Source organism: Lygodium microphyllum, chromosome 1 (genome assembly GCF_053477565.2).
Source record: "Lygodium microphyllum isolate KBCC chromosome 1, Lygodium_microphyllum_v1.1.10, whole genome shotgun sequence".
Classification (NCBI taxonomy): Eukaryota; Viridiplantae; Streptophyta; class Polypodiopsida; order Schizaeales; family Lygodiaceae; genus Lygodium; species Lygodium microphyllum.
This window is the reverse complement of record NC_141135.1, coordinates 86,832,297-86,855,933: the sequence shown is the minus strand read 5'-3', so window position 1 is coordinate 86,855,933 and position 23,637 is coordinate 86,832,297.

Here is a 23,637-nt window from a genome sequence, read left to right as displayed (position 1 = left end):
ATACAAGTAACGTCCTGAGCCCTCACCCTCCAAATTGGCTATTGCTTTGTCTCTACGACAAAACGATTGACCACCATCTTTGAAAGATCCAATCTTGCACTGAGCTGGATGGTCTCCAGTTACCATCATTAGCATAGCACGTGCAATGAATCTTCGACTAAGAGAATTTTCATGCTCAACAATCTGTGTGACTGGATAATTGAAGTCTACTTCAAATCCATCAACAAATAGACTTTCTAATTCATCTATCAATGGCTGCATGAATATGTGAAAGAGTTTACTAGAGCTTCCAATAACTTTTTTGCAACTGAATGGAATAAATAAAACCGGTATAACTCCAATAAAGGAGCTCTTTCCAACATTGAGAATTTTGATTTCAACAACTCCACAACTCTTCTGGGTTGTCTTTGAGGCTTGGAATCCATCCCAATGTAATAACAAGGCGAAATTGCGTGGATCACCCTATTTATCACAAAACACACCACATTTTAGTAACCTATATCAAATTTCATTTATATTAATTTAAAAGATGAGCATGATAATAAAGTGTACCTTACAAATCCTTTTGTACCCATGTATGTGAGTTCGACATGATTTGTAGATAAACTTGTAGGCACTCTCAATATCATCCCATGAATGATCAAGCAATGGTGACCTTTGGGCAGAAGGCCAAGCTGTATAGACTTGTTTGCAATGCATGTTATTACATATCAATGGAAGCTCAAAGTATGATTCATGATTCCAAAAATCATTTACACTTTTGCATTTTGTACCATCCCAAAACTCATTTATTGTAGAATCACAAAGTGTATTCTCCTGTATTAACCATTTGTTTTTATTTCTCCACATTTCCAATAATTCATGGCATAGAGTTCTACTTCTAGTTAGTAGACGCAATTGTTCTCTAATGGAGACATAGTCAAAAGAGAGCATATCTTTTCTCGGTAGAGAACACTTGGAACACTTTTCACAACATTGTGAACAATCACGCTTTAACTTCTTCCTTCCTCCTTTTCTGGTGTTACACAAGCATTCAATTGTGTCTCTAATGTAGTTATCCTCCTTGCTTGGCTGATAAAGCAATGGTGCATGAATAGAGCTCTCACTTCCTTGGCATACCCTGTAACGTTGGGAGTTAACCATACCTAGCCGTGTGAACATGACACCAAGTTTCTCCCAACAAGTAGGAATATTTATACCATTCAAGTCTCCATCCCATGTGTTAGGCATTTGCACTAGTAGTTTGGCCAAGCTTGGCATATATATATTGTCCATATGTGCTTGGGGGGGATTCGAACTGACCATATCACCAAAAAGAATTTTAAGCATTTTATCTTGAAACTCAATTGAAGCTTGATGCTCATCCCAAAGTGCTTGCAATTGAATTATTCTTTCAACGATTTTGTCAAATAAAGATGGTTCAACATCATCCATATCGAACGCTTCATGTTGTGGTTCCACCTCATTATCCTCCCTTTCGTCTAAATTGTCAATCTCATCTGATGGGTCATTATGGACCTCATCTCCCATGTCATTATGCTCTAGTAGAATGTCATCTTGTGGTAGTCCTTGAGAGTCAGGTAAACCAAGATTAGTAGTGAGACTCTTAAATCTTTCCTCAATTTTCATGTGTCTTGCATATGTTGAGTGAGGAACCATACGTCCACCTCCACAATATGTTCTGCATGTACACCACAAACGCCTACGTCTAGGCAAAGAGTGAGATGATGGTTGATCCATAGGAGGGTTATCTTCACTCATAGGAACATCATTGTTAGTAGAATTTTGACCTTCTTGATGAGCCAGAACTGATGAATGTATTATCCCATTCATATCCTTGCGACTGTGTGCATAGTAAGTTTGTCTAGTAACATTCTGATAACCAAGGGTTGAATGCCTACACTTATAATTGCATTGACATCTCCTTAAATTATTCATTATGGCTTCTTGAAACATAAACATAAATAAAAAATAATCAATCTATATATTAAAGTTACATATCAAAGGTAGAAGATTGATATGCTAAAGCATATAGAAAAGTTGATTTATACTTTAGAAAAGAAAAATACTTCTCAATAAGTGTATGAACTTAAAGCTACTAAAATCTCAAGTCTACAATGAAGGAAACCACCAAAAGCCAAATGTAAAGACCCTTATTGAAAAAGAACTTGTGGAAAGAACCACACTAACAATGATACTAGGATTTTTTACAACCCTAGAAAGAGTAAATGTAGTTACTCAAGGCAATCTCAAGCATAACTTTATATATGTGACATCATGTTTTATTGGTTCGCAATACGATATAGATAAGCAAGAAATGTGAAGAGTTAGTAACCCAGGAGTAGACACCATATGAACAAAAGAAGAGTATCCCATGAAAGATTTACATAAAATCAAGAAAGACACAAAGTGGATTGATGAAGGATGCATAAAATTAGGTCTCTAACAAGATGGGTATACAAGAAGATACTAAAATCTCAAGTCTACAATGAAGGAAACCACCAAAAGCCAAATGTAAAGACCCCTATTGAAAAAGAACTTGTGGAAAGAACCACACTAACAATGATACTAGGATTTTTTACAACCCTAGAAAGAGTAAATGTAGTTACTCAAGGCAATCTCAAGCATAACTTTATATATGTGACATCATGTTTTATTGGTTCGCAATACCTCTTATGCTATTAGAAGCTTCAAGATATGATAGATCCCTCACCCAACACTAAATGACTTGTACATGAGATGTGCCTTATGCCACAGTACTTAAGATAGCTAGGTAGACAGATAGGAAATACATAAATAGAGAAAGAGACACATGAAGATAGAGAAAATATACATGCATGTGTGAAAGAGACCTCATGCTTGTACTAGCTTGATCAGCAAAAAGACAATAATTTCCTTGCAAATCATTCCACCAAAAGTACTTTCATACATTTAAGAGCTTAGAAACTACAATTAGGTTTATAAATCCAAGTGAAATTTACACAATATTCTTAGTGAAAATGATATTGACCCCTGTCTAGGTTATAGCTGTTTCCTATGTTTAATTGGTATGTTTGGTATAGTTGTGCTTTATTTGTAGATGATGACCATGACCATGAAAGTACTCCTAGCAACCTACTTCAAATAAAAACATATTGCAAGACTTATTTACAAGTATTCGTTCTAGTATGAAATAAGGGAGGGGAGGGAGGGGGGACAGGTGAAGGGGAGAGAGAGAGAGAGAGAGAGAGAGAGAGAGAGAGAGAGAGAGAGAGAGAGAGAGACCTTGGCATCACACAGAATGGCGATCAGTTCCTTGGCCTTCTTGAACAGTCCGGCTCTCCACGCGCTTGCTGAAGGTCACGACGTTGCGCACAGTCGCATTCTCGATCCGGCACAGCTCCACCTTCCCACGGCCCATCTTCGACGATATTGATTCCTGTCGTACATCACTTCTGATCTAAATCTTTAATATTGAATCTTTGAATTGGAGCTATATTAAAAGGGCTATATTGAATTGGCGCTATATTGTCTAGGATAGGGGAGATGTAAGACGGGAATTGATTTCCACGGCCTAACCTCTGTTTCTTGTCGATTCCCTTCTGAGACGTCTGGGACAGGGCAGATTCTTTAATATTGAATCCTTAATATCGATTCCCGTCGTCTGAGACGTCTGGGATAGGGGCGTAGATATATGAAGCGGCGATTGCGCAGTACTTCTAGCTGGCAAGACGAAGTTGGGGGAGCTGCAGAATGCGACGTCTGGGACAGGGCAGATTCTTTAATATTGAATCTTTAATATCGATTCCCGTCGTCTGAGACGTCTGGGATAGGGGTGCAGATATTTGAAGCGGAGGTTGCACAATACTTCTAGCTGGCAAGATGAAGTTGGGGGAGCTGCAGAACGTGAAGAAACAGAAACAGAACAGCATCAAGGGGTCAGGGGAGAAGAAGGCGAAGGAGCAGCAAGATTAAATGGAGGCTCCCATGGGGACATGAATACTGGGCGCGCAGGGAGTCGACAAGCTGATCAGCCGAGGCGCGAAGTACTCCAATATTCAGGGCGCGGCATGCACACAGACTAGGCAGTCGCAGTTAATTAATTTTGTCCCGCCCTTTGATCGCTTGCACAGTACCTCGTCCCAGAAGACGTAGGTTGAACTGCCCGTTGGTGGACACCAAGCGATCACGAAGGAGAGGATGACGTGCACCTCCTGCACGTCGGCGTTGATCACCGGCGCCAGATCCCTCAGCGTCACACCGTTGAACAGGGCGACACCTTGCCGTTCCGCGCGGGGCTGCTAGCTGGAGGAGAAGAACTGGACGACGATATATGGAGCCGAGACACAGACCTCCAAGCCGATCTGCAGCTCTCTGCAATAGCTCAAAGAGGATTAGAGGATAGGCAGATGAATACCATCGCTCAAAGAAACCTTTCTCTCTCTCTCTCTCAATATTGGTTGAGTTATAACACGTCTTCCTCAAAATGGCGGCAAAATGAACGTTGCTACCAACCTTGCGCATGCATCCTAAAAGCACATTAAACCCCTTAAAAATTTAATGAAATACATAATCTCTCCCCCTTTTTCATTCTATTATTAGACCTTATTAAAGGATGCATCATCTTGCATATGTACATATGCAGTTATGCCACCGAGTCTATTTGACATTGGAATATGTCTTTGTCTGGTTGAAATAAAATCCGCCATAATCTCATAGCTGCTAATCTCTTAGCCATGCAAAAGCACATGACGTATTTAGTCCTTCCCCCCGGTCCGCAAACATTTGTGTAGCAGTCCCCTTGGCTCAAATATAAAAGTAATATTACTCTCATCAAGCTCACCAATAATGAAAATTAGATTTTGGTATTTCTTGGCAAAAGATTACATTTATATAATGGATTAATGTTTGATACCTACATGCTTACACAATGTAATTCTATATTAGATTTTGATGTTTCTTCTTTTACATTGCACATGCTAAAAAGAGGAGTCTTCACCCTTTGGAGATTCTAAAAATGGGCAAGTAGCTTGTAATCAGAGTCATCATCATCAATGTCATGAAATTCCAACTATAAAATGCTCTTTGTTTAATTAATTTGTCTAGAATAAGAAGTTTTAGGGAAACTATGGCTTAATTAATTGGAAAACTCTAGATTAAGAATTGTTGTAGGCAACAATAGTAAGCATAGTTAAAGGTAAAATTTTCACATGATTTCATTAAATAAAGAATGCATTGCTTAGACATCTATACACTTAAAAATGTAGAAATCTTAACTAAACTAAGCACTCTAATGTAGAAATCTTAACTAAACTTAAAAATGTAGAAATCTTAACTAAACTTAAAAATGTACAAATCTTAACTAAACTAAGCACTACATGTCTCTCTAAATAGGTACATTGATCCTTCTTTGCTCCGAAAGCTTGAAGCAACTCAACCTTTTTCAATGCAATGTGATGAATGAAAACATGTGACATGGGGTCCAAGCTTAGAAACATTTAAGGACACATAGTACATATGCTTACATGGAATGGAAACTTGATACTTTCTTTCTCTCTTCTTAAAATTAATGCAGATGCAATGAGTAAAATCTGATACAGAGTAATTAATTCCTAGAGGAAACAAGCTTTTCTTCCTTGTGCACTAACATAGAACAAATGTCACTTATTTCTCAACATAATGGCCAAACACTTGATATTCACATCAAGAATCTTGCCCTTTTGAATATGTTTTTGAAATTCCATTATCAACCTTTATCTCCATTTAACTAGCTTAATGTTTTGATATTTCAATTAATATCTACTAGCAACACTTGCAAAAATAGATACACATGGAGAGCGGCTACAAATAGGGCTAGCATTTTGCAAGACATTCATTATCTTGAAGTTGTGGTCCCACAACATCATACTTATAAACCATCGATGATTGCGTATTTGAGATGTTGCAAAACCAAGTGAGCCCTCACTTGTTTATGGTTGTAGAGGCGTACGAGTCTCGGTCCAATTCATGAAGCACATTTAGCTTGGTTTCTTTTCATTCGGCCCAGGTCCACGAACAGTGACCTGATTTCTTTAGGCTCCCTCCAAGCTCAAGAGCTAACATTTTTACATTCTCTCATGTCCAGAATTTTGAGAGAACGTGGGGATTCCCTTTGGTGTCATTGGATTGAGGTGCATCATGCTTAAACAAGAGGTAACTAAATACAACAAAAACTAAATACTCTTTAAGGATGAAATTCAATGTTTCCTTTGGTTCTAATCCACAACATCCAACACATTTTACTAACCTAAATGCTAATTCATGTAGTTTCATTTGAGAATAAAACCCCCAATGCATGTTGTGTGATATGAACATAATGTGGTTGGATGCATCTACATCATCAATACTTTCTCATTTCTCATCTTCTTGCTTGATGATTTGCTTCCATTGTTTGTTCTTGTTTTCTCCTACTTGATTGTCTTTCTTCAACATCAGAATCTCTATAGACTTACATGTCCTCAATGTGCAAGTGTATCCGACACTAACATGTGCCATCACTTTCCATTACACACCTTGCAGTCTTTTCACTCTTACATGGTATACACCTTTCAAGCACGTCACATGATATTGCCCTCACTTTCAAAAACACATCACGGAAGGTTGTTATACATTACAAGATTGATATGCATACACACACAAAAACACACACACACACACACAAGGCATTTCATTGCAATACTGTAAAAAACAATCTAATAGTAACTAAAAAGGTTGCTTTTTTGGTATTTTGCCACTTTTACTTCATTTTTCCTAGGTTTATTTGGGAATATGTGTTGTACAGATATATAATACAACAAAATCTTTGTTTGTCTATGTTAAGTCAAACCACCTACGACATTATTCCATTATAGCCCCATATATACACACACACACACACACACACACACACACACACACACACACACACACACACACACACACACACACACACACACACACACACACACACACACACACACACACACACACACACACACACACACACACACACACACACACACACACACACACACACACACACACACATAGAGAGAGAGAGAGAGAGAGAGAGAGAGAGAGCGTGCACAAAGTTGTTACCCTTAGAAGTTAATGTTAATGTTAATGTTATAAATACAACTATAATATATTTAAATTCTCATGATTAATTTTAGTTTACCAAGCCTTTCTTGTATACCCATCATAGCTACCCATGTGGACTAGGAATGGGGCCTGAATGAAAGTTAAACATAGAAATAAAATAAATAAAATACTAAATATTAGTAAAGTAAAAATAAGATTGATCTAGTCACCTTAGTCGAGTATGTGAGCTAGGTGTGGGGCCAGCAAGTTTGGCTAGGTGTTGTATACCCAAAGCTAGAAATTTTAGTGTTGTATAAGTTGCAACAAAGGCACATTCACTTTCTACAAGCTCGAGTACTAGCACAAGAGGCACATGCTATGGTTGCACAATAATCTCCTTATCACTTGGCATTTCTAGAAAAGACATATGTTGTAAATGTGATTATAAGAAAATAAGCTCGAATGCTTGTATGGGAATGGAGGGGATAATGGTTGGCATGGAGCATTGTGGAATTGTAATATCTTGTGTTTTGTCCACGCATGTGTCTCTTTGGGTGTGAAGGGGGGGACTCGTGGATGAAATTTAAACAAAGGTTGAATAATCTTTACAAAAGCCTTTCCTTTCTCTCGTCAACTGGAGCCGCCTCAAATTGCAATTGAAATATATGTTCCTTGTCGTTTTCATTTTTCTTATCCTCATCACCACTATGATAGTCATCATCACCTTTGTCCTTACCTTCTCAAAACCATCATTATCAACTTGAATTGAGAAATAGAGAATTGTGATAAACATCATCTTTATCTTATCCTCATTGTACCTTTAATTCCCTATTACATAAAAGTAGGGCAGCTGCAACAATGATTGCAGTTTATGGAGCAGCCTTGGAAAACTCCACCATGTTACAACCCTTCATCAGCGTAGTCGATCTCCTCTACCACCGTTACCCTGCTCAGTAACACATACCACTCCATCCAAATCTGTAGACCCCTGTATAACCACTCCTCTCTTGATAGCTTTTGGCTCAGCTTTTATTATTGCGATTAGACTAGCAGCCTGACTTGCTCAGGTCACAGTAGCAGACTGATATCTATTCATGGTGTCATCCTTCTTTATGGACATTGTAATTAGAAATGCTACTTGGTATTATATGTAAACTTAGCTTTTTAACAACATAGCCGAGTTTAAAGAAGCAAAGATAAAGCTACAAGAGTGCCAATGAGTTTGAAGGGAATTATCATTATTTGGAGGAGGAGTTGCCTTGTATTCATGGAAGAGTGGTGCCTTTGAGACTTCATGTGGAACAATCTTTTGATCATACAATGAATAGTCCTTTCCTTGAGATGCATACAATGCTCTATACCTCATGTGGCAAATGTGATATATATCATGTGGTGATGTCTAGCTACTAGTTGGCTTAGTGAGTTGTTGCCATGTCCAAAATTTCTTTTGGTTCAACTCTTAAAAAAGAGAAAGATTAGTATCTTGAATTAGGAGAGTGATGACTCTTTACTTGAGGGATTGATTGCATGAAGAATATTGTGAGAATCAAGAACAACCTACTAGTTCTAGGTGTTTTGACTTGAAAATGTTCTTACATGCTTACAAAACCTAAGAAAAGGATGATATCATCTAGAGTTTGAGTTGAGTCTAATAACATTAGATTTGGTGATAGAAGGATCCTCATTGGATAGAAAGATTTAAGACTACTTCTTGGAGGAGAGTTCAATTATCTATGTTGGTGGCTTAGGGTTGTAGCACTTGTCAGATATCCTCACAACTTGAAAAGGGATTTTGAGGGAGGTGAGATGTCTGTAAGAGTACTCCATCATTGGGCAAAGGGAAATTAAGGCATAGGAAAGTTGCTTCTTTGTAGTTTGATATGAAGATTGTTTCCACTTGAGCATGTAGTTGATGTTGCTAGTCTTATCACATAAGTCTATCAACCCCCAAGTTGATGTTGAGTGTAAATATGGTAAGTGGATGAGAGAGCCGCTATAGGTCAAGCAACACTCGAGTTTTTAGCATAGTTGCAATTCTTTTGGGTAAGTTGCATGTTTCTCCCAAGGAGATTTCCTAAAAAATCATGAAAAAACTACTCATTTTCAAAAATTGGGTTCAATGTTAACATGTGCTTTTTTTAAAATTCCCAAATCTAGTAGTTTTTTAATTATACTTCTTTAGTGATAAATATTGTTAGTAAATTGGATATTTTTAAGTAGTTTATATTCACACTAGTACATGGTTAGCTATCAAGAGTTTTATCCATCACTAAACTATGCATTTTGTTTATCTTCACCTTAGTTTTAAACAAATTTTGATCTTAAAGCTGTCAACTATTTTGACCCCTTAAATAACTCTTTAGATATCCAATGGAGTTTCTACACTTGATATTTGGGATAATATTAATATATATTCTAGGATGTACATATTGATATATTAATACTTAGTAGTGTTGCCTAATGAAAACAAGTATTGTATACTAAGTTTTCTGCATCTCAATGAGATACTGACTTTAAGATGCCATATGTGAAGTGAATGTAGTAATTTTCAATAATTAATCGAGTTGATTAAAAAGGGTTGCAATATTAAGGAGCTACAATGAACAATAAATAAAGGATTCAAATTTAATAAAATGCATCAAGGTAGATTGTAAGAATTGTATTAAATAATCTATATTTTCCAAGGAAAATTTCTCATACTGTGTAACCTTTCACTAAGTAATAGGGTTAAAGCTACATGGCTTATAATCATATTGTGTACTATTTAAATGTATGTTACAAATATATAAACTCATAAACATGACGACCTACAACTTATAGAAAATATATGATTTCCAAATCTATGTAGGCTTGTTATAAGTTATACATCTATAAAGTACCTTTAATCACATCCTTATAATTCCTTATGTAGGGATTTTCAAAGGAATGTCGGGAATGCTCTATATTCCCTATTATAAGATGTAGGGAACGTAGGGACTTTCAAAGGAATGTAGGAATGCTCTATATTCCCTATTATAAGATGTAGGGAATGCAATTTCCTAGTCATAGATGGGGAATACGTACTTGTGTACATAGGAAATATTGGAGAATTTCCTATATTTCACCAAATTGCCTATGTGGGGAACGATTGAAAGTTCCTTGTGCAGCCGAATTCGGGCTTCCTACAAAAAGGTTAAAATCTGACATCTTAGATGATGTAAGACTTTGCTGTTTCTGCTATGTCTGCTCCATGCAAGCATACTCAAATGGTATTTGCAATTGGGAGCTATGTAAAATAGTCAAATGGTATTTGTAAAATAGTATTCTCTTTATAGCAAAGCCAAATAGCATGTGGATTGCTCTTGTTCTGCCATGTTGTTGAGGAGAATTAAGTTGAAGGCCTTACTCATACATATCTAGAGAAGAAGAGTTATAGAGAGCAAGGATAAGAAAGTTCAAAAAGAAAGAAGAAAAAATGTATTTGAGACATCAAAATCACATCAAATTAATTGTATTGAAGTCCTTGAATTGGATCTTAGTTAGTAGAAAGAAACCCTTACATGGGTGTATTTGAGAGATTAGCTCAAACTTTGTCTCACTAGAATGATAGTCCAATGTGAGTGGATGGTTTTCATAAGACTTTTTTTACATCAAAATATTTGTATGCATAAGATCCAATTAAGAGCATAAACTTCATAGAGCAAGATATAATCCAGAATTTACTTAGTATATATATTGGATACTATCAATAAAAAATGATTCCAAGTAGTAGTGTGCATAAGAAACAAGTAAAACACTATGTTTACTTCAAACTCTGGCTTTAACCCTCTTATTTATTGATTTCTCAAGGGAGTCACCTCAAAAAATATAAGTGTACCACTTGTGATCAATAGAAGGATTACTTTATTTGTTAAAATTTACAAGATATGATCAGTGTTACACGCACATTTAGACGCGCGTATAAACGCGCTACATAAATATATAATCATACTTTTAAAAAAGTGGATATATTCATATTGTGCGTCTATACAAGTGTGTATCTACGCGTCTAAAACCGCATTTACTTTGAAAGTTTTTGACGAAAATAGACGCGCATTTATCCTGCAATTTAGACGCGCTGATAGACGCACAAAACAGAGGTATGAAAAAAAAACCAGAGAGCACATGCTCTGTAGTTTTTTTTCCCCCCATCAACATCAAACTGTATGCTTAGGGATAACAGAGAAAGATTATTTCGAACACTACAACAAAAAAGCCTCATACATGCACATTTAGACGCGATTTTTGAATACAGAGAAAAACTTACGGGCGCGTCTATCCACCCGTCTATTTGCGCGTCTATCATTCCGCGTCTATAATCGCATGTATCGACGACTTTACACGCACAAATAGACACTCAATAGACACACATATAGACACGCTTTTAGACGCGCTTTTACAAGCACTGATAGACGCGAACGGAAAACAAAAAATGTCATTTAAAAAAAGATATTTCATTTCCTTTTTTAATTTGAATTGTTCAGCGCGTGTAGTCTACAATATAGACGTGCGAATAAACGCGAATTACGTGCAATTTAGACGCGCTGATAGATGCGCAAAACAGAACTGGAACCCCTCCCATACATCAGATTGTGTATTTGGAAAAAAGACAATATATCTTACGGGCACGAGAATTGAAAGTGAAAGTCCATCTATTCATTATATATCAAAGCATTTACAAGGGAAGTTTTGAGTGCTTGCGACCTAAAGGGTGGCCGCAAGCAGTAGGCTCAAAGAGATATCATACATATACAAGAAAAGAAGGCCTCATGAGGAGGTATGGTGCTCCTCTACGAATCTGAAGAGGAAACATCCTCGCTAGTACCAACATCGCTACTAGCATCGCTATCCCCCTCCTCGCTGTGCTCCACATCCGGGTTCGCCTACACACACAAAAGATCAGGGTTGCTTACATAGACAAGGTGGAGAAAAAGTTATAATTAGTTATACTTTTAATAGGAATGTAAGAAAAACATACCTCCTCTGGCTGTCGAATCCTCATGGCCCGGTTGTATTGGTCCTCAGTGATGAGACCCTCCTCATAAAAGTGAAGCCATGTCGTTGCACGGTTATGGCCTCGATGGTAACCTACCTCTCTAGGGGTAGGTGTCCTACCAACGATGGTAGTCTGCAAAACATTTAGAGATATACAAACAATTAGACGTCACAATATATTAGACTAAAATATATAAAGAATTTAAAGAAATATACATTAAAAAAAACTAGAAATCAAAATATACTTACAAACTCTGCCTCCCACGACTCTCTGCCGCCCGATCCGTAATGCGACGATCCCATGGTTTCCATTTGGATCCGTCGCGCCTCTGTGTGCTGGCGACTCTTCACTTTCTCAGCTGCTTTCTTCTTGGCTTTCTTCCACTCTACGCGGTGGCACATAGGTCGTTGGCTGTAGGCTCCACGCCCCTCCTCCAGCCTCCGCAGTGAGTCCCTGGCCTGTGTCATGAGGTGGGATCTTTTGTTGTGAAGCATATCCCTCACTTTTGTACGTCCCCAATCATCCGAGAATCGCTAACCCTCAGGATTTGGGTACCTTCTATGGACTGCCCTCAACACCTCCTGCCACAAGCCGCTTTTCTGATTTTTGAAGGCAATGAAACAATCTTTATATGTCTCATGCACGACGCTCCTCATGTACACCATTACATCCCTCCCTCATCATCATGAAAGATGCCACTGGCATCTGTAACTCTATAGTAATGGCATACAATCTCCTCTACATGATCTATCGGTGAGGGTGATCGCTCGCCACCTCCTAGGCAACCCCCACACAACCCTCGTCCTCCCCCTTGACTCTCCCTTCTCCCTCTCTGTCGACTGCCCTCTGCCTCGCTGGACGCACGAGCTTCTGCAGATGCACGTGCTTCTGCAGATGCTTGTGCTTCAGCCGATACACGTGGAGCACGTGGAGTACCTACAAATGGAGTACCTGCATATGGAATACCTGCATGTGGAGTACCTGTATGTGGAGTACCTGCATGTGGAGTCTGGGAAGTAGTGCCAGGCAAAGACGCTAGAGGCGTCCCAGACATGACACTGAACACCTCGTCCGCTGTGGGAGAGCGGCCAAGGTGTCTGGTCATCTCTCCCATGAAGTCTTCCCTACTAGGAAAACCTCCAAAAAATGCATTGACCCCCTTGCCAAAGAAGGCCAATGTATCATTCATACGATCCACATCTGGGTCATTGCTAGATGAACCAGGATACGACATCTGCAGAAAAAACATAGGAAAAAGACAAATTTATTTGCATACAAAAAACATAGGAGGATATTGTGCAGTACAAGCAACTCATGGATGAGGGGTGGAGGTGACTATCCATAGACTAGAGGGCACATTGAGGCCTATATGCCTAGGTGAGGGCTCTAATTCACGAGATCCACATGTAGAACACACAAGTTTCAATCTCACTTTATGTAAAGAATGTAATGTTTGTATAAATGTGTATAAAAATATACCATTTCCTAATTTGACACTTTTAGATCTAACTAGACTTCTATTTAGGAGTTAATCAATACCACGCAACAAGATTCTGCTCTAGGTGATGTCACACAATAGGACCTTGCAGTTGTTAATGTGTATAAAAGTATAACATTGCAGTTTTTAAGCCTTTGACATAACATTGCTGTTCATCTTCTGTCCAGCGCGTTTATTTGCGCATCTAACGTGCAGCACAGATGCGCTGCCAGACGCGCATCCTAGGTCAATGTGCGTCTATTTGCGCATCTAACCTGCAACACAGATATGCTGCCAGACGCGCATCTCATGTCAATGTGCGTCTAAAATCGCGTGTAGAATGCATGGCTACGATTCTATGCAGCGCGTGTATCATCGCGTGTGCATTGCAGAGCACACACGCCAGCACACGCGCTGTAGGACGCCCCCTCAGACACACTGAGAGGAGACAATTTTTGCGCGTCTATGTCCGCGTCTACACTGAGATGTAGACGCGCTAGCAGACGCACTGGATCGGCTGATTTTGGGCCGACGACAGCCATTGACGATTTACATAATGCAATACATTATAATGGAATCACAAATGAGCAATACATAGATAGAGCAGAGAGAAACAAAGAGAGAGAGAGAGAGAGAGAGAGAGAGAGAGAGAGAGACTCACCTTGGGTGTTTGGTGTGGCGGGTGGTGGCGTTTCTCCTTCTTCCTCTCCTTGGTAAGTTACCCTCCCTTGATGCTTGTTTGCTTGCTTGTTGCTGCTTCTTCTTGTTCTCCTCTTTCTTTTTCTCTCTTTCTTCCTCTCCTTGGCTTTCCTTTTTCCCTTCTTGTGTGTTTGAAATGAAAGAAGAGGTGAGTCATGAAGAGGTGAGGCATGAAGAGACTAGGTGAGGCATGAAGAGACTGCATGTCGGCTAAACTCAAGCTTCAGAACCGCAAAAACGCAGGAAAGGAAGGGTGCAATTTGAAAAGAAATGATTTAAATATGGTTTGAAATTTGACGTGTGCATCTATTTTTGCGTGTATATATGCGTCTGTTTTTCAGATAGACGTGACTATAGACGCGAATATAGATGCGATTGTAGACCTGAAAATAGACGCGTAGGCAGACGCGGATTTAGACGCGCATTTGGGATTTATCATGATGTTTTGTTTTTAAGATAAGTTTTGATAGTGAATTCTTCTTAAGTTTTGATAAGTTAAGATAAGTTTTAAGATGATGATTTTTGTGTATTTAAAATTAAGATCTTATGTAAACATATATGAATGATAAATATTTTGATGTTGTCATGAATTAGGTTTAATCATGTCGACGTCGTCATCACCTAGTGCGGTGCAAGCTGGTGAGTCAATGAGCACATCCTCAAGTGAGGATGAAACATTGCGTCTTCATAATCGAGATGCATGGCTACGACGAAAAATTAGATGCATGTGTGATCATTTTTGAGGGTGTATTTTTCGAGCACGTCGAATTGCAATGTCAAACCTCAGCTTGTATGGAGAATGGGACCAAGAAAAATCACCGGTATTCATTGTTTTTTACCACTAAGATTGCTAGTCTATGTTACGGGAATTATATATCAACGTACATGAAACTCCCTTTTGTGGTTGAGAAGGATGCGGTGTCACATCCTCAGATGCTCCCTCCTGGGTGTCGAGAGGCTGCAAAACGTCAACGCGAGGAGGCAGAGTCTTCAAGACGAGTAGAGACTGACGACCATGATAGTAGCCCTCATGAAATGCCCCATCAAGTCGTAGAGGATGAGATTTTGGACAACATGGTATACCATCTATTTTCACAACCGATTCAGGGAGAAGGTCACTCTATGAAGCCAGATGATCCACTATATGTAGCATCATCTACTCCGTTGTATGAAGGTTGTACGTACTCCGTTCTTCGTGCGTCCCTCGAGATACTTAACTTGCAAACAATTTATGGATGGAGTAATGTCAGTTTGGATGCGTTATTGAAGTAGGTATCAATTCATTTTGAAGTAATGTCAATTGTTAACCTCTCTATTTTGAAATCAAACAGAAATATATGTTGGTGGTTTTTTAACTCACTTTTAAAATATATGTAGGTTATTATCACAAATGCTTCCAAAAGGAAACAAATTTCCAGCTAAGAGAGAGCAAGCAAGACATTACTTGACATCTCTGGGAGGCCTCGATTATGTCAAGATCCATGCATGTGTCAATGATTGTGTCTTATTTCGTGGGATTCATGAGTTCGCACGAGAGTATCCTGTTTGTGGCGAATCAAGATACGAAGTGGAGATGAAGTCAATGGATGTGCCTTGTAAGGTTTTGCGACATTTTCCGATTGTTCCACGTATAAAACTTATGTTCAAGTGTAAGTCTATTGGAAATCTCATGTCATGGCATGCTAGTCATCGTTCAAGTGATGGAAAATGGAGGATCCCTACAGACACACCCACATGGCAACATATAGATAATTTGTGGCCCGTTTTCAAAGAAGAGCCATGAAATTTGAGATTTTGTTTCGGTATGGATGGAATCAATCCATTTGGCATCAAAAGCACATCATACAGTGTATGGCCAGTGGTATTGGTGAACTATAATATTCCTCCATCCATGGCAATTAAAAAGGGACATGTGATGTTGTCCCTTTTGATTCCTGGAAAGCACAAGGTAAAAAACATGGACATTTACTTAGAGCCTTTGATTGAAGAGTTAGAAATGTTATGGAAAGGTATTGAGGTACAAGATACAAGTGCATCTGCATCCTCTAGAGATTTCACATTGAAGGCCATGTTGTTGTGGACCATGCAAGACTTTCCACGATATGAAGAGTGTTCAGGTACATGTATATAACTCTATATTTGAAATTCAAGACTTGAATCAATTGCATTTTATTAATTCACTTGTTTTTTTAGGTTTAACCACGTCAAGATATAATGCATGTCCTATTTGCGGTCCCTCTCTAGTTTCCTCTAGGCCGACACGTTTAAAGAAGGTTATCTACGACAATCATCATCGATTTCTTCCTATTGACCATCCCAAATATGTTCTCCCTACTAATGGAATGACTCCACAATCTTTAACCATTCGAGATTGGAAGGAGAGATGGATTAATGCCGACAGCCACCCTCCACATGGCATGAGTCGGTAAGAAGTGTATTTCTATCGATTGACTTTAAAGTATTTAGCATGATGAATTGTTTACATAATATATTGTTTGTTTGTTAGGTTCTCTATATTCTTTCGTCTTCCATACTGGACTGAACTCAAGATCAATCACCTGTTGGACCCCATGCACATATTCAAAAATGTTGTATCTACATTATGGGATCACTTGATAGGGGCTCGCGATTCACTTAATGTAAGGGAGGATTTACGTAACATTGGTCGCATGAGACGAGCCTGGCCATGCATTGGACCCAGAGGAAAGATTGAGCTACCCCATGTACCTTGGATATTGTCAAAGAACAAGGAAAAATTTGTGAAGGAACAAATATATAGCTTTCGAACACCCACAGGATGTATGAGATGTCTCAAGGGAGCCTTCATAAAGAAAAAGAAAAGAGGTGTGGAGTAACTATCTGGTTTGAAGTCCCACGATTGGCACAAAATGATTCAAGTAAGGGTATCTCTAACCATGAATATAGTAATTAGTGGTGTAACTACGTGTAAAATTTGGGGTATGATGACTTTTTCCTCTACTGACAATTTGCATCTATGAATATTGTTTACATTCAGTTCGTTCTTCCTACTAGCATATCCCATTGTGCCTCCAAAGATGTACGTGATATCATTTACAGGATGGAAGAGCTTGTGAGGTGTGTATACATTGTATTTTTTCATTATATATCTTTGAATTTCTACACAAAAATAAACAATGCTCAAATACATCTTGACAGATATGTGAGCTCGAAGGAAATTGATCCAAACACATTGCAAGATGCTCGAGTATTATCTATTGAGGTGGTTTGTTTGGTGGAGGAAATTTTTACTCGATCCATTTTGACTACTCAATTACATTTACTCGTACATTTGATTGATGAGATCGCATTTTGTGGGGCAGTTCATGTAAGGTGGATGTTTTTTCTTGAGCGCTTCATGAAAACCTTGAAAGATTTTGTGAGGCAAAAAGCACGGCCTGAGGGAAGCATGGCTGAGGGTTGGTTAGTGCAATCATCCCTTGTTTATATCTCTGAATATCTTGCTGAAGTGGATCCCTCTCAACCACGACTATGGAAAGATGATGAAGACTTGAGGATGACCTTTATAGTACCTCAAGGAAAAGGAATGAGTAAAGTGCTAACAAAAGAAGAACTTCGTAATTTCAATAGTTTTTGTGTGCTCAATAGTGATGTTATGAGCAAATGGGTGGCACTATATAATGAAGCAAGGGCAAGAAGAAAAAGAGAAAGACAAGAATTTCGCACTAGATATGGACGTAATGTCTCATTTTCAGATCATCTAAATGCGCTCCCACGTCATATTGACATAGATTGGTTACATGAGGAAATGGAGAGAATGGAAAAAGAGGAGGAAATTAATATATCTCAAGAAGAGTGGGAATACGCATGAGGTTGCTTATCAAAGGTGAAACATACTATCAATTAATTTGTTTCTATAAGTTTTATTTTATATAAATAATTGACATGTTTGATCTTTTATCTTTTACTACTAGTACACATTATTCAATGCACTTTGGTGTGAGGGTAAACATCTTCGAACTCAACGTATAGATGAAAAGAGAAATACCCAAGATTGTGGTGTCCTTGCTCACTTCAAGGCTGCCAATGGTACCATGGAAGGTTATTGTGGCTTGATCCAAGATATTCTGAAGCTTGACTTCAGACGATTCTTTATATATGTACTGGTTATGAAGTGGTTTAAAGAAGTAGTAACAAATGGTGAGCATTGCACAATCAGACGTCATCCAAGTGGTTTTGTAATCATTGACTCTACAAAATTTCACCAAAACAAGAATGACACATTAGTACTACCTCAACAATGCGAGCAGGTATATATGCAAAGGCTAATTTTTTTATATGTATAGATGTGATACATATACACAATATAATAAGTACTTAAGTTTTTTGCTTTTGTTTTTCAAATACAAGTTGTGTATCATGCAATGGTAAACAATAACCGATGGTGGTATGTCATCCCTATATCTAATCGTTCAAAACCAATATATGGTAATATTACCGACATGGAGATAGCAGATGACAATCCAACAAATAATGATGATGTGCATGATGACACCATAATGGATGATATGCGTGATATAGTACAAGATGAACCTTGCGATGATGTTTAAGGAAACACAGAAAAAGACAATAATGTGATTGTCGATGATATTGATGAAGTTATTGAGCAATATAGCAACATATCTGATAGTGGGATAGACTTATTTGTTTCGTTACCTCTTGGTAACATAGACCTAGAAGTAGATAGTTTAGCAAGGGCTGATCTCATTGAAGATGAGATGGATCATTCACTGTAACATACTTAATTTGCTTATTGATTCAATATATGTGTATTCCTAATTCTATGCTTTTTATCATGCGCACACGTGCATATTCAAGAATCAATAGTCAATTTTAAAGCAAGCATTGAATTTTCCATAATAAAAAGGAAGTATCTTTTATCATCTTCAAGTACATAGAGAAATTACGAGATACATATATTGCAATGCTTGCTACTAATTGTAAGGTTTCAGTCGCTTGCCGCTAATTACTTATATCAGGCTTGTCAACTAGAGGAACTGCCATTCATTAGAGAGCAATGAAAAAGTAATTATTAACTCTATTTTTTTAATTCAATGATTCAATGTGTATTCTTAATTCTATGGTTTTTATCATGCGCACATGTGCATGCTCAAGAATCAATTTCAGGTGGTTAAATAATTATTAACTTTGGTTTTTCAATTATGTGAATTGCTAATTTTAGGTGGTTAAATAATTGTGCATCTGATAGCGCGTCTATATTAGCGTCTATTTGCACGGATATATAGACGCAACATTTGCGTCTATTTACACGCATGTGTACACGCATTTATAGACGCTCTGATAGACACACCCGACTTTGCGCGTCTAACGTGTGCGTCTATGCCTCGTTTCTGTTGTAGTGGAAGATTGGATACTGAAAACAAAACAATGTATGTAGCACACGAAATTTCATATATATAGATGAAACGTTTTTACATTATGAGTTCTAGTGCTTGTGACGTCATGGTCGCAAGCACTAGTAGCTGAAAGCAATACATATCAAAAATGAAAATTACAAGCCAAGGGGAGGCATGCATGCATGGGGCTCCTCTATATCTCCTCAAAAGAGGCATCATCATCGCTACCACCACCGCTGCATGTGCCACTGCTGTTGCCGCCACCGCTAATGCTAGTCCCCCCTTCGCTATCCTCAACTCCATCAGGGTTTGCCTACACAAAGGATTAAGGTATATTAATATCATTACAAACAATAAATTAGAGTTATCTCTACTTTTCATGTAAAAAATAAAACATACCTCTTCTGGTGGTGGAATCCTCATGGCGCGATTATATTGCTCCTCCGTGATGAGTCCCTCCTCGTAGAAATGTTGCCAAGTGGACGCCCAGTTATGACCTTGATAGTAGCCTACCTCTCTAGGAGTAGACATCCTACCAACGATATGATACTACAAAACAATTTGAACATACAACGTATTAAAACACACTACATTATGAAGTGAAACAAATTACAAAATTTAATTTTAAAAAAGAAATCAAATAATACTTACAAACTTAGCCTTCCATGACTCTCTGCCACCCGATCCATAATGCGACGATCCCATGGTTGCCATCTGGATACGTCGCCCCTCTGCATACTGGCGACTTGTCATTTTCTTTGCTGCTCTCTTCTTGGCCTCTTTCCACTCCTTGCGGTGGCAATTAGGTGGTTGGCCATATCTAGGGCGCCCCTGCTCTTGTCTCCGCAATGACTCCTCGGCGCGCATCATAAGGTGAAACCTCTTGTTATGAAGCGCGTCTCTCATCTTTGACCGTCCCCAATCATCTGAGAATCGTGAATTCTCGGGATTAGGGTACCTTTTATGTACTGTCCGCAGCACCTCTTGCCACAAACCATTTTTCTGGTGCTTGAAGGGAATCATGCAATCTTTGTATGTGGCATGTACGACACTCCTCAAGTAGGCTATCACTTCCCTCCCCTCAAAGTCATGCAAGATACCACCAACATCAGTGATAGAGTAGTACATTTGTGGAGGCTCACCTCTCTCATTTTCCGGTGAGGGTGATCGAGAGCCACCACCTAGGCAACCCCCACAAAGCCCTCGACCTCCTCGTCCTCCCGCACCACTCTCCCTCCTCCCTCGACGTGCACTACCCTCTACCTCACTCGATACACGTGCTTCTGCAGATGCATGTGCTTCGACCGATCCATGTACCTCAGCTGATCCCTGTGTAGGCAAAGATGTGATAGTAGGCGTCCCAGACATCACACTGAAAACCTCATCTACAATGGGAGGGCGACCAAGATAATTGGTCATCTCCCCAAGAATTGCTCCTTGTTGAATGGGGTGTTGGAGGATCCAGGATTCCACATCTACACAAGAAAAATCATATTACCCTGTGCAGATAAAACATATTACATACAACATCTATACGTGCATCTCTGTACGCGTCTATACCTGCATCTCTATCTGCGTCCGTCAGGGCATCTCTGTGGGCGTCTGTCAGCGCGTCTATTTCTGCGTCTACAGCCGCATCTACATTGTCATCTAGACGCGTTGACAGACGCACATAGTCGCACCATTTCTTCTTAAACTTGCTTAAAAAACAAAGCTAAAAACCTCCATAGATGACAAGATCCAACATGTGAAGAGAGAGAAGAGAGAGACAAACAAACAGAGAAACTAAACAAGATTGAGAGAGAGAAGAAGAACTCACCTTCTTTGCTTATTCCAACGGGTGGCGACGGCTAGGTTGCAAGCTCCTTATTCTCCTTCTCCCTTCCCTTGGTAAGTTGCTTCAATCTTGTTCTCTTCCTTGCTATTTGGCTCTTCTTCTTTACTCTTTAGCTCTTTTTCCTCCTGTCCTCTTTTTACTCTTATTTCCTTGCCTCATTGTCTTCATGAAGTGATAGATAGACAAGAGTAGTGATGTTGAGCTCGAACTGCAGAAAACGCGCAAAAAACGCAGGAAAGCACAGGTTTGAAAAAAAAGCCACAACCTTTTTAAAAATTTTCTATACTTGCGTGATGCGTCTGTCAGCACGTGTAATGGCGCATGTATATGCGCAGATAATTCCTGTTGCACGCGCTTAGAGATGCACATGAACAATTTAAGGAATCAATGCATGCATAATTAGGGAATCAATTGACCTATGTGGTGACATATTGCAAATGCACAACCTTTGATTTATATACACATCTAATCATCAAGCCCTATCCAATCACATTTGTATAGGGCATGCCCTATCCAATCAATGGATGCATTTAGGGAATCAATTGACCTATGTGGTGACATATATAACAAAGCTTGAGGAAAGAGATAACACATTGGCAAGTCAATTGGCACATATATATGTAGTGACTTACTAGACCATCCCACTTACAATTGCATATTATCCCACTTACGTATCAATAGGTGGATAAAGCAGGTTTTTAGCAAGAGAAAGATAATGTAATGAAGGTCTACACGAAAGAGATAGAGAAAGGCATATTATCCATCAATCAATCAAAGATATGTGAGCTATAAGTGCACCTTGACATGATTGGAATAGCTTGCATATGCACAAGCCAACTGATTTACATCAATCTACTCATGCTTTGAATTGGCATCCACAATCTTTCCCACTGCATCCACAATCTCAGCCAACTTATCATCAGTAAGATCTCTAACATCATCCTCCATTTGAAATCGGCCTGTGGGGAACGTTTTGTTCCACTAGCTGGCTATTATGTTTTTACATTTATCATTGATCACCACAATAGCAACAGCCTTCAAAACTATACCCAATTTGTGCAATGCCACTTCTTTCCCACCAAGGCTCGAGAATAAGGACAGAACTGTTAAACCTTGTAGATATAATTATTTCAGTGGTGAAAGACTGTATGCAATAGTATCGACCTAAAATGAGTTGCCCAATGCATCATACCGATTTGAAAAGGTAGAGCAGCCTCAAGTGTGGTCAGGATCATATCCAAGCACCAGCTCAATCTCATGGGGTTCAAGTGGGGCAGCTTGGCCTGGGCTGACCCAAACCAAGTTCCATATTTTGCATGCCAGGACAATCTCATGTTGAAGATAAGAAGGTATCTTGCTTTCTTTGTGGGAAGAAAATATTTTTCTGATCAATCCACATATAGTGCTAGGGGCACCCCATGTGTTTATGCAATTCAGCTTCTCTCTCGGATCCCATGGGGGCCAATACTTCTTTGTTTTCTGAAGCACCTCAAAGATTGTCATGGGAGCAGGGGGAAGGATCAACCTTCTTCCATCTACTGGAAGGTTATAAACATAACCACCTCAGCCTAAAGCATGCTGAAAAATATCTAGGGTCTGTGAACTCTAGATCTATGCCATTAAAATGCTGTTTGATGGTCTCCCACTCTGAATTGGAAACGTTCTCAATATTTTCAAAATAGAAAAAGGGAGGGCCTTCCATCAAACTATTCAATGGTTTTGGCTTGCCTTTAAAAAAGCTAGGAATTCCAAACCCCATGCCCTTTTTGAACTTGAAGGGTGGGATAGAACCTAGATGTGGACGTGATGTTTTTCCATTCATAGATTGAGTCTCGAGCCATAAAACACTCGAGTCTTCACTGGCACTTTTATCCAAGTCTAGAGTAGGAGTATTGCTGATCTTTGTTTTAAGGCCCAAGTAAGTGTACCATAGCTTAAGGGCTCTTTCATCTACCCATTATATTTTGCTACAGACACCTCGTGAGGGTCCAGCATGTCTAGTTATTTGAACACCTCGTGAGGGTCCAGCATGTCTAGTTTGATCTTTTATCTTTTATGACTAGTGCACATTATTCAATGCACTTTGGTGTGAGGGTAAACATCTTCGAACTCAACGTAAAGATAAAAAGATAAATAC